Genomic DNA, 12,703 nt, shown 5'->3' on the forward strand with positions numbered 1-12,703 from the left:
TTTGCTGCCATTTTCACTCACTTTTGATGCCCATGTGTCACCCACAGTGCACCTGCGTCTTGCACAGTAATATTTACTTATGACTGGAAAGTTTTCCTTCCAGTTTTGGCGCTGCTCACAACCAAACAACAGACACTCAGGTGACAGCAGGGAAAGGCACAGCCAATCACACTGGCCATAGGAATTACAGCGAGGTAGGGCTCGAATAGAGAACGTGATTTAACCCTTTCTGCACCTCGAGGTTAATGAGACGTTGACAGATTGGGTTTTTTTTTGTGTGTGGCGGGGATCAAATTATTGGCCGGAGACAATTCAATAATCGCTGGATATTGGTGGGGACACGTCACCTCCATGCTAATTCTATGCCCTTGGAGGGGTGTATTAAAACAATGCTTTTTGTCTATTACAGATGGAATTAGAAGAGCCAGTAAAAAAATGAATTCTCAATGCCATGCAAATGAAACTCACAAAAGCTTTTAATGGAATTTTGTATATTTGTTTAAAATATTACTTTGCATTTTAATTGCATTGTTTTTGTTAGTAACAAACAGATCCTGCAAAGTTTTCCTTATAAGCTGAATGACTAAGATGTTGGGCACTGCAAAATGATTACTGCCCATTGAAATCTCGATGACATATATGCAGTGTGTTCTTTGATCTCACCACAGGTGCTTAACAAAGCCAGAAACCAATTTTCAGTAATTTCACCTGAACGGTACTTGTGCGTTCAGAAGCCTACTGGGGTCTAACGCTGAGGGCTGAATCAAAAGGAATCAGAGGCCCTACATTTGCATGTAAAAACAGCTTTGTTCAAAGGGCTCCCACAATGACAACAGCATATTACCATGCCATATCCCGCTGTGTGGTGGTTTTATGCTTTGGTTTTTGGGGACTTAAACTGGAATATAGCGAATATTGTGTATGAGACTATGAAATATCATTGTGTCTTCTATGTTGGCATTGAACTGAAGGTAGTTTTGCACTTTGCTCTGTGGACTTAATCAGAAACATTAAGGTTATGTTTGAAGAATTCTCCAACAATGAGCTGGAGATTATTTAGTATTAGTGTGGGGAAAGCATTTGTTTCCTGGAGTCCTCTGAAAATTGTTGATGACAGCTGGGAGTCATGACTGAGTGTGATGCATTCTCCATATTCTCCTTCTTCAGTTGATTGCATTCTCTTGAACCATTGATGCCACCTGGATGCCAGTAAAATGCCTGTATGATTGCTTGTGCTGATCGTATTGAGGCTTGTACTGGATTTCTGATACAAAAATCTGGCTTTTGTACATATAGTTCAGCATGTCCTCTTGCTCAGGTGGTGAGGCATTTCGTTAGACATAGCTCCTTGATAAGTAGAGGATTTCTTCTGTAAAGGCTTTATTAAAAGCATGAAAGAGTATTTCTGTTTTTTTTTTTTTTAACTTCAAGAGGAATGGAACATTCTGTACCTGAGTGGGTTTTGTAGATGTCTGTAGGATGATCTATGTCCACTTTCACAGAGAAGCCTAGGCCACTGTTTTTTAATATATATATATATATAAAATCAGTGGCGATTGCTCTAAGACTGCAAGGGAAGCTCATCTTCCCCTGAAATGTCAAAAAATAAGTGATCAAATATATACTGTTGTGTGTACATGTCATTGAATAAATATGGACTACAACGCGCTCAACTTTTGTTCAGAATCAGCTTCTTATCACTGGTAAAGACGCGGCTTTCCTCTCAATCATTCCCTTCACAGTGATTTAAACAGTGTGGACTCTGAGCGTCCACGGAGTTCAATAACGAAGCAGCGAAGTGCAGCGAAACGAGACGAGTGATTTGATAAATGCTGGGCTTTGTCCCGCCCATCGGACGCTCAGCGTCTCTGGGGGTCTATGGGGTAGTGGGCTGGCCTCGGCTGGCCCGGACGCTCAGCTTCTGCATGATGATTGGATGATCTGTCTGAGGCTGAATCCCTTTTGATTGACAGCGAAATGAGCGAATCAGCGATCTTCTGGTGTAAAGATCCGTGGGAGCATTACATTTTCATTCTGTTCTGAGTTGAACCAGACTTTCTTAAACCTCTTAGCGGCATTTTCTTTGTTATAAATGACTAATGACAAATCGAGCTTCTATTTCTGGTGGTGTTTTTTGTAGCTGCTTGTGTTTGGAGACTGACTTCTATCAGTCTTTCTGACTTCTATGGCAGTTTCTGTCCAGCGTGTGCTGCTGAGCCCCTCCACCGTCACAAAGCACTCACATGCGGACACACTTCACATGGGCCAAGGCCGTTTAAGCAGCCTAGCTCTGCTGGCCATTGAGAGGACACTAATCAAGTCCCTGGAAAAGACGCCTTGTTGGTACGACAGGGTCACAGATCATTTTCTTATAAAGGAACGGAGGGTAGAATTTACGTATAAATAAATTTTATGATGTAGGCCGAAATTGAGCTTCCCCTCCTTGAAAGACCAGCATCCGCCACTGATATATATATATATATATTGGACAGGGCCTTCACAGTCATGCCTTAGACGCCTACGGAGCAATAGAATAATTGAATTTCATTTGCAGCATAAATATTTTAGGGTTTGACACATTGTAAAGGAACACTAGGTAATATTTTGATATTAAAATTATAGATTCAAAATAATTTTGATGCTTCTCTAACCTGTAATGGGTATGGGAATGGGAATAAAGCCTCTGTTGTTCTTCAGCACTGCAGAAGCTGCACTATGTAACTGTCAGAGGAGGGCAAGAAACAACCCACCCACTGATTTCAGTACAATGCTGTAAAAGTGAATTACACTAGAGGGAGCTCCAGGAACAAAAAAACCCCCCAAAAAACTCCTCTCAGAGACTATGTATAAATACACACAGAGAGTATATGTATATATATATATATAAACAGTAAAGTATATAAAGTATTTGGGGGTACAGAACAGCATTGATGAATAGCATGAAAATACATGGAAATTGACTTTAGAAAATGAGCCAACAAGCCAAAAGGTTGAACCTTTAGTATAATAAATCAGAATTTATTCCAAATTTACTATCAGGATTTATTATTACATTTTACTGTTTTTATAATTAATGTTCTTTTTTAGCTATGTTTTTCTGTGTAGAGGTTATCAGTTCATAGTTTAGATTTAGAACATGTCTGATACCTTAGAACAGAAAAGGGAAGTAAAGTTTTCATATAACAACCTTAAATTTTATCGAAGATGTTGGCTGTCCCAAGTGAGTTGAGTGAAAGAGGGAGGCTGTGATTGTATGGGTGATATGTGAACCTGTATGTGTATGTAAAGTGGGTGTTAATGAAACAATGAGAGGATGGACATGTTTACCGTATTCCTCCATGTTGTATAAAGGCTCTGAGCCCTGGAGGCCGGCCTATCAGTTAATTCACTATGGTCTCTGTGTTATGTGATTCTGAATGTTAAATCTTTCCAGCTCTAATCCATCGCTGACAGCTTCTCCTTTGTCAGATGGGCAAAATGCCAAAACATTTGTGTGTGTGTGTGTGTATGTGTGTGTGTGTGTGTGTGTGTGTGTGTGTGTGTGTGTGTTTATGTTTAAATGTACAACTGAAAATGTGTGGCCTAGAGACAGAGAAGTCTGCAATAAGCAGTTGTATGCTCTCAAGAACATGAATTTAAGTAAAATATTGATTTGTATTTTACAAGTAGTAATTCTTTTTACATCTACTCAAGTATGTTAGGGAGAGATTAGTTCACTTTTAGCTATTCATGTTTAGTTCAGAATTCCTTATTTTTCTATGTGTTTTATTACATATCATTTTGTTTATGTGCTCCTTTGTGACTGGGTTTTATTTTAGAGCTAAATGATCAAATATAGGGCAATGGAGTGCTACACACTTGAGGTTCTCTGCTGGTAGATGCTGGATATAAAAAGAAGTTCCACTGTAAGTAATTGTTTTAAGCTGCTCTTTTTTTCTGCATTTTTTCAGTTTTTTTTTTTTTGCTGTTTTTTGATTTTTACTGGAGAATGGATTTAGGACACTTCACACACCTTTTCAGCTGTTGATTGTTCTTGTTAACATTCAAATCACCTTATTATAGGTTTACCTGGTAAGGTCCAGCAACATCAAAAACAGTTTGCAAAGTTTTCTCAATAATGCTAATGAAAATGTACAGTAGGCCTTTCACTACAAATACATTATTGGCACAATGACGCGGTAGTGTCACAGTCACACAGCTCCAGGGACCTGGAGGTTGTGGGTTCGAGTCCCACTCCGGGTGACTGTTTGTGAGGAGTGTGGTGTGTTCTCCCTGTGTCTGCGTGGGTTTCCGCCGGGTGACTGTCTGTGAGGAGTGTGGTGTGTTCTCCCTGTGTCTGCGTGGGTTTCCTCCAGGTGTGTCTGTGAGGAGTGTGGTGTGTTCTCCCTGTGTCTGCGTGGGTTTCCTCCAGGTGTGTCTGTGAGGAGTGTGGTGTGTTCTCCCTGTGTCTGCGTGGGTTTCCTCCTGGTGACTGTCTGTGAGGAGTGTGGTGTGTTCTCCCTGTGTCTGCGTGGGTTTCCTTCAGGTGACTGTGAGGAGTGTGTTGTGTTCTCCCTGTGTCTGCGTGGGTTTCCTCCAGGTGAATGTCTGTGAGGAGTGTGGTGTGTTCTCCCTGTGTCTGCGTGGGTTTCCTTCAGGTGACTGTGAGGAGTGTGTTGTGTTCTCCCTGTGTCTGCGTGGGTTTCCTCCAGGTGAATGTCTGTGAGGAGTGTGGTGTGTTCTCCCTGTGTCTGCGTGGGTTTCCTCCTGGTGACTGTCTGTGAGGAGTGTGGTGTGTTCTCCCTGTGTCTGCGTGGGTTTCCTTCAGGTGACTGTGAGGAGTGTGTTGTGTTCTCCCTGTGTCTGCGTGGGTTTCCTCCAGGTGAATGTCTGTGAGGAGTGTGTTGTGTTCTCCCTGTGTCTGCGTGGGTTTCCTCCAGGTGAATGTCTGTGAGGAGTGTGGTGTGATCTCCCTGTGTCTGCGTGGGTTTCCTCCGGGTGAATGTCTGTGAGGAGTGTGGTGTGTTCTCCCTGTGTCTGCGTGGGTTTCCTCCAGGTGACTGTGAGGAGTGTGGTGTGATCTCCCTGCGTCTGCGTGGGTTTCCACCGCCCAAAACACACGTTGGTAGGTGGATTGTGTGATTGAGTGTGTGTCAACATACGAAGGACTTGCTCCCCCTCCAGAATGTGTTCCCGCCTTGCGCCCAGTGATTCCGGGTAGGTAACCAAGGCCCTGTCTACAGAACCTTTTATTATTCTTTGCTCCGTTTTTTGAAAAACACATTGTCCATGCGCATAGGAAAATGGCTGCATTATCTCTTAAGTCCAGTAGGTGGCCATAGTACTGTGCCTCTTAAAGAGAAGCATATGAAAGACTCATGTAGGCTGGACAAGCTGATCAGGCGAGCCAGGTGTTCTGACGAACTGTGCTACCTTGTCGAAATGTGCCACTTTTGCAGCTCTGCGCATGCGCCGCCCCCAAATTTTCTTTTTTTGTGTTTTTCTTCAGTGAATTACATAATCTTAGTGTACAGTTATTATTTGCTTGAAGTTTCTAAAAGGGTACACGGAGAATTAAATGTAGAAATGTGCAATCATTTTATTCTTAGTTATTTGATCTTATTCCAAAAAAAAGTAGTTTTATCGTTTAGTAGTTGTTATAGTTTTTTATCTTTATCTTACCCACAGCTGCTGGAAACAAAATTTCCCTGAAGGAGTCTTCCCAAGGGATTAATAAAGTTCTATCTAAACTAATCTCTTTTAAGCTACTAATATTATCATTATTTCAATGGAATTGTCTTAAAATTATAATAATATCGTTTATAACATATATTTATGGGACAATATATTGTAATTGTGATAAACCTAACAGCCAGAGCATGTAATTTGTAAAGACAGATCAGTGTATTTTGATGAATCATTGTGTTGGAATTGTATGTATTTTGGAATCATTCTGTTTTGTACATGTTCAAAACAAAATGAATACATTTTGTTTAACTTTCTGTATTTTATTATATATATATATATATATATATATATATATATATATATATATATATATATATATATATATATATATATATATATATATATATATTTTTTTTTTTTTTAATCATTGTATATAGTTATTTTTTTTTAGGTGTAGAATTATTCCTCAAATATGTATTTAATTAAAAGCTAATATATCAAACCTATCAAACGGGCATTTTAGAGGAAATCTAAATTAAACTTTGTTGTTTTTCTCCAAGACACAAGACTCACCTCAAATGCAGCTGTTGCGTGTGAAAGCTGCTGGCTAAGCCTGTGCTCGGGGACATATCCAGTCTGACTCGCTGGTTCACACACTTGCCAAACCTCCAAAAAAAAAAATCTCAATTAGTTCCCCGCCCATAGTGCCCCAGGTCCTCCTGCCTGCTCCCCCTCAGGGCAGCCATTCCACAGGCCACCTGAATGGCCCCAGTACAGCTTTAACTAAAGCCTCTTATCTAAGGTGATTTCTGGCAGGGCGAGGCTTCTCTCTCTCCCTTTCTTACTCTCTGCTTTTTCTCCTTTGTTCATGTCCTTCATTAATTATTTATGAATTGTGCCAATTGAATTCTAGCCTTGTTTATAAGCACTGTAACTATTTCAGTGATTGTGGCCAACTTTTAATCTTTTATTTGTCTTGTAGAGGGACCTCTAGCGACCTCTACTAAACTCTCAATAAAGATATCAAAGAAATTAATCTCTCAAAGTGAGGAGCTTGCTTTTGGCGATTAACGTGTGGATCAAATGTTTCTTGAAAGTACCTTGGAATTGCTTTAGATGAAAATCTCAGTTTTTTCTACAGAGCTTTCAGCTGGTGTTGAGCACCACCAGTGACACATGATGTAGCATCTCCTCCAGAAGGGTTTAAAGCACCCTAGTGTTGCCCTATGGAGCAGTGGGTTTCTGGAATAATGGAGCACCATCTAGTAACTTAAGGGCAAATTGGAGTGGTGTATGTGATCCAGAACTAAACATCCAACCTGAGCACCTGATCTCAGTAAAGCTATGTGTGGCTGAATGCCATCAGATCTCAACAGAACTGTTCTAACTAATGTAATGCATTTCCATAGTGGTGTATAATATTAGAGGCTGTTTTTACCTTAAAAGGCCTACTTTAGGTTGGTGTTCTTGTTTTTAATGTTATAAATTGACCTACTTCCAAGAGGTAAAGTCGAACTGGGCAGGATGATGGGTAAATGTGTAATCAGGCAGCAAAAGCAGCTGGAAAACTCTGAGTTGTATGAGGCAGCTGTATGTGGATATATGACTATGAGATGTTAACTTCAGGATAATAATTTTTAAATAAATCTTTCATTCACACCACCACTGGCATACTTAAGCACCCTTAATCACTTGTAAGGATTGATACTTTATTATTATGTTTTATAATGCTGCGTTTTATGTTGTATTTTATGTTGTTTAGTCATTAAGTTTTCAAAATTGTAGCTCTAAAGTGAGTTCTATGGTAAGCACTACTTTCTTTATTCATTCATTGTCTGTAAGCGCTTATCCAGTATAGGGTCCCTGGGCGCAAGGCAGGATCACACACTCACACCTATAAACACTTTTAAGTAGCCAATCCACCTACCAACCAGTGTTTTTGGACTGGAGGAAACCCACACAGACACAGGGAGAATACACCGAACTCCTCACGATCATCCAGGACACTGGAGCTGTGTGACAGCGAAGCTACTTGTTGTGCCACCATGCTGCCCTTCTTGCTTTTATTGTAAACAATTTTCTAGAGTCAGCCTTTTTTTTTTTATGGGAATGTTGTGGGTATGGATTAAAAACAGTGTTCTCACAGGGCTCTTAAGATATTGCTTAGGCTACTGACTGGCTTACATTACTAAACAACAGGGTTTTTGATTGCACCACTGGAGGGCAGTCTTGTTCTACTCAGGAATTTTGGGCCCTTGGCTTGGCACATTTGGGTGTGATCTTTATGAAGAGTTTTTATTTACTTACTTTTTTTTTGCATCAAGGAAGTATTGAGCACTTTTAATTAGGATGTGAACAACCTAACGTAAAACAACAAGCCATTTTATTTAATTTTAGCCTTATATTCAAATTTGGCAAATGAAGTACTCTCAGAATTTAAGAACATTTAAAAGGCAAAGTTGAAAGGGAAGCTTATTTTAATGTTGTTGAACTATTGTCAGTTTACATTACACCTGGACATTTCAAGACATCTTTCTACAGCATGAAAGATGTCAATAGCTTGAATGAAATCCATTCCCTATTCTGACCAGTGAATGCATTTCCCCTCTAGATTATTGATGAGAATCCAGTAATTTCTTAAGTGAATTAAGTGCACATGGTATGTGTTTACATAAAATGACCTCATCCCGGTTGAATTTTAACTATATTTCCAAATATTGGTAGGCAACTCGATAAGGCAAATTGATAATTAATCAATTCATCTATTTTATGGTCCACCTATTGAGTAAAGGTTTGTATAATCTCTATAGAAAAGCATCAACTAATAGAATAGAACACTCTGGAATAGTTGCATATGAGACTATGGTCAACTTTCTTAATGCTAAGAGAGGTTTGGCTGCTGAGCTGAGGAACTGTGTTCTCTGGAATGATGCAGCTTCATTCAAATCAGTACCTGACCTCACTAATGGGTTTTTAATATCATCAAATCCCCATAGAAATGTTCTGAAATTTAATTAAAGCCTTCCCAGTAGAGTAGAGGCTGCAACAAATAGCAACAAAACCCTGGTGAATACTTTTTATTTTAAAAGAAACATTGGGCAATTGGGTGTCCCAAAACTTTAGGCAATATACTGAACACTTAGTAGAGCTATGCTTATCTTATCTTGAAGTAATGAGTTCTTATTTGCATAATTGCAAATTTAATGTGTTATGTGTTGTGATATTACACACATTTAGATTCACACTACAGAATATGAATTATTTCACAAAAGTTTATTCTTACAGAGGTTGAATGCTTTAGACAGCACAGCCAAAATTGCCTCAACACTGTTATATAAGATCTAGCATGGCACAGAATTGAAATGAAGTCTTGAGTCATCACAATAGAGGGCGTTACATCCAGACTCACACATGACTATAAATTATCACACTCAGTGCCCCGTGGCACACTTGACCCTGTAGATCTAGCTCTCGTGTTCCCCAAGTTGTTTTTCAAGTCCTCGCAATTCATTGGAGCTTCCCAAGAGACCCATAAAAATCCAGATTTTGCAGTCAAGTCTTTCTCGTTGCCCTTCTTGTGGGTTGTTTTTTTTTAAGTCTCCTTCTACTTCTTATTTTTTAATACTTGAATGACCTGACAGTACAGTGGAGCTTGTTGAACACCCCAGTTTTCATTTATGATTCCAGTTCTCTTGTCAATTTGGAAAGTATCCAAATACCAGTCAATATTTGAAAGATTCTCTTGACAGGTATGTGCATGTGAAAGAACTATTAAGACATCATAAACATGGAAAAAAATGTTTATTTGTAGTACAATGATTTAAAGGCAAAGCTATTTTTTAAATTCAGAGAATGTTTCCCCACCATTTGCTAGCTCTCTGGTTTGTTTGCATGCTGAAAAAAAGTTCCTGTGTTTGTACACAGCCCTAGCTCTGTAAATGGGGAAAAAACTGTCTAAAATAGCTCAGGTGTTGAAAAGCATGAAAAGAGATGAGGATGTAGTTCTATATCTGCTCCATAAGTGGGTAATATTGACTTATGTTTGCTATTACATATAATATAAAGTGGAACTGACACCAGACCATTAACTTCATGAAAGTAAACGTACACCAAAAGTGTATACAAATATAAACACCTCAGGAACTGGGTCTCACTGGTAATTCAAACATTGAATAAAATCTTACAGACAAGTACGACTTCAAGCACAAACACCTTACAGTTTATTTCTTATTCAAACAGTCATTCTAAAATAATGATCTGTCTCAAGTCTGTGTGCCAAATTTGTTGGCACTTCTAAAGTGAAATTTAATTGATTTATTTCTGTTCATATTGTGTCTTTCAAAGTTTACATAATTAGTTAGGGACAATTAAATAATCAGCCCTTACTTTCTCTTTCACAGGAGTGTAAATTTGAGATGACAAGCCAAGATGCCTTAGTCATATATCACTCAGAGCCAAGTATACAATGATGCAACAAAAATTGTTGAAACTCACAAATCAGGAAAATTCTCATTTCCACTCTCAGGCCAATAAATAACAAGTTTTTGGTTGTTGGTAAGAGGGCAGTATGCTTAAAGTTGACACCAGTTACTGTGACGGCTGTTGTTTAATTGGTCAAAGAATCTCCAAAGCTCAGTGGGGAATTACAGGTATTAGGTTAGATGTCTCCTAAACTCTCTCTTGTTGAGAATTTGTGCAAAAATTTAAAATCTGTGATTTGTTAATCCTTTTTAATATTTATTTCACTTACAGAAATTAAAAAGAAAAGACTTATAACAAGCCTTATACTTTGTTAATAAACCCCAAATTTTAATTTAATGCCTGCAACACAGTCCAAAAAATTGGCAGAAAGAACTGGTATGTTTACCACTGTGCTACATCATCTTAAAATTATTTAAATCATTTATTTATATCTTAATTGCATTCCATGAGGGGCTGAGGATACACATTATAAAATTTTTGCTTTCTGAATATTTACCCACTTTGCCTGCAAGTTTTTATGTTCTTAGGAGTCTGTCATCACTTTTGTCATGATGCACCTTAAGAGATAGATCTGGACTGCAGGCAGGCCATTCAAGCACATGCACTCTGCGTCAGTTAAGCCATCCGGTCACAGCATGTGCCGAATGAGGCCTGGCATTGTCTTTCTGAAATAACCATGTACTTCCTGGGAAAAGTGACTGATTCCATGACAACGCATGCCTCTCTTAATTCACAGTAAAAGCTTTTGCATCACGTGTGCCTTCACATATATGTCACCCATGTTGTGGGCAGTAGCACATACAAAATGAGGCCCTTACATTAACTTGCTGAAAAAACAATGCTCATCTTTTATTTCTTTTTATTATATATATATATATATATATATATATATATATATATATATATATATATATATATATATATATATATATCACTTGTCAAATTATCTGGTAGGAACTAATTGGTTTATAAAATCCCAATTTAAACCTTCACAACAATGGTACCCATGTATTGGGCATTGATACATCCTCGTACTATGCAAATAAATTATGAATGGTCCCATTTTTTATTTATTAATTTTTGCAATGGGGAATTCAACATCCATTTTTTCCAATTTTAAAGAGAAAAATTGACAAATCTGATAACAACACATTTCCACTGTCTTTCGGGACATCTGAGAGGAGCTTAGGCCTGGAAACACTGAAGCTACAGAATGTGTGACTTTTTCCAAGCTTCATAGCATTTCAGGTGTTCAGTGACAACTGTTCTCTGAAGAACTCCAAAAACTATTTGGCTATATTTATATAAGGTCTTTAGTGCAATGCTGTCTGAGTGCTTAAAGGTCACGCACATTCAACAGTTGTTTCTAGCCCTACATTGTCTAAAATTGTATTAATCTGTTCACAGTTTTATGTACAGCAGATGGTGTAACACACTCTTTGTTTTCTTATTGATCAGTTTACAATTCTCTCATGAAATTTGGCACCAAGTGGTGAGCCACAACCCATCTACTGGGAACACATTCTATGGACATGTAGAACCAAAATACAGCATTTTGGCAATAAAAACCAATGGTGGGTTTGGCATAGACACAAACACAGTCATGCAGAAAAGTACATCATCTCCATCCAATTATGCTGGTGGATGTTTGATTTTGCAGGGCTGGTTTTCTTCCAAAGGCTCTAGACAGCAAATTCACCAGGTGCCAGCAGATCTGCAATCAAGACCTGACTGCTTTAGCCAGAAACTGGGCCAGGTTTGGATCAAGGGTCAAGAGCCTGTCATGGCCATCCCAGTCCCCTGATGTAAAAACAAAAAAAAAAACTTTGTATGAGCTGAACATGATAGTCCTTAAGTGTGGATGCGAGAATTTGAAGGATCTTGAGAGATTATGTTTGCAGGAATGGTCCCAGAACTCTTGTAGTATGTTCCCCAGTCTCTAACAAGTAGAGAAGAAAAATAACAGCTGTAAACTCTTAAAGGGATGCCAACAATTATGACACATGGAATTGTAAATAAAAACAAAGACAAGAATTGCCGTTTGTCTTTTAAACTAAATAAATATTAGATCTTTAAAACTGTTTTGAAAGACAGATCAGAAGAAAAAGCAATAAAGTATGTTTTGACAGCTCTGTTTGCTTATGTTTACCAGAGTTGCCAATATTTGTGAAGGGCACTGTATGTATTTTCTAATATTGTGATCTTCTATCACTTGGTGAAAACAGTGACAATCTTTGTATGTTGGTTCTGCTGACAGCTTTTTCAATGAACTGATGTCACGTCAAACAAATCCGAATTGTAGACATTGCCTCAAAAGGTGAACTCAGACATGGACTAGTGTTATGGAAGCCTAATTATCATGCACGTGCACATTCAGAGCAGATCTGAGAGCACATTTCCAACCAGCATCAATACATCACAGTCACACCATTCCTCATTGTCATAGGCCACATCTTTCTCTTCAAATATCTGACCAAAAAAGTTAAAAGTGAATGACTTTTGCTTCCCAAAAGAACATTTTAATGGCTGCACTTGTGAAGAATTCAAAGGAAGT

The sequence above is a fragment of the Hoplias malabaricus genome, chromosome 3 (assembly GCF_029633855.1).
Source record: "Hoplias malabaricus isolate fHopMal1 chromosome 3, fHopMal1.hap1, whole genome shotgun sequence".
Classification (NCBI taxonomy): Eukaryota; Metazoa; Chordata; class Actinopteri; order Characiformes; family Erythrinidae; genus Hoplias; species Hoplias malabaricus.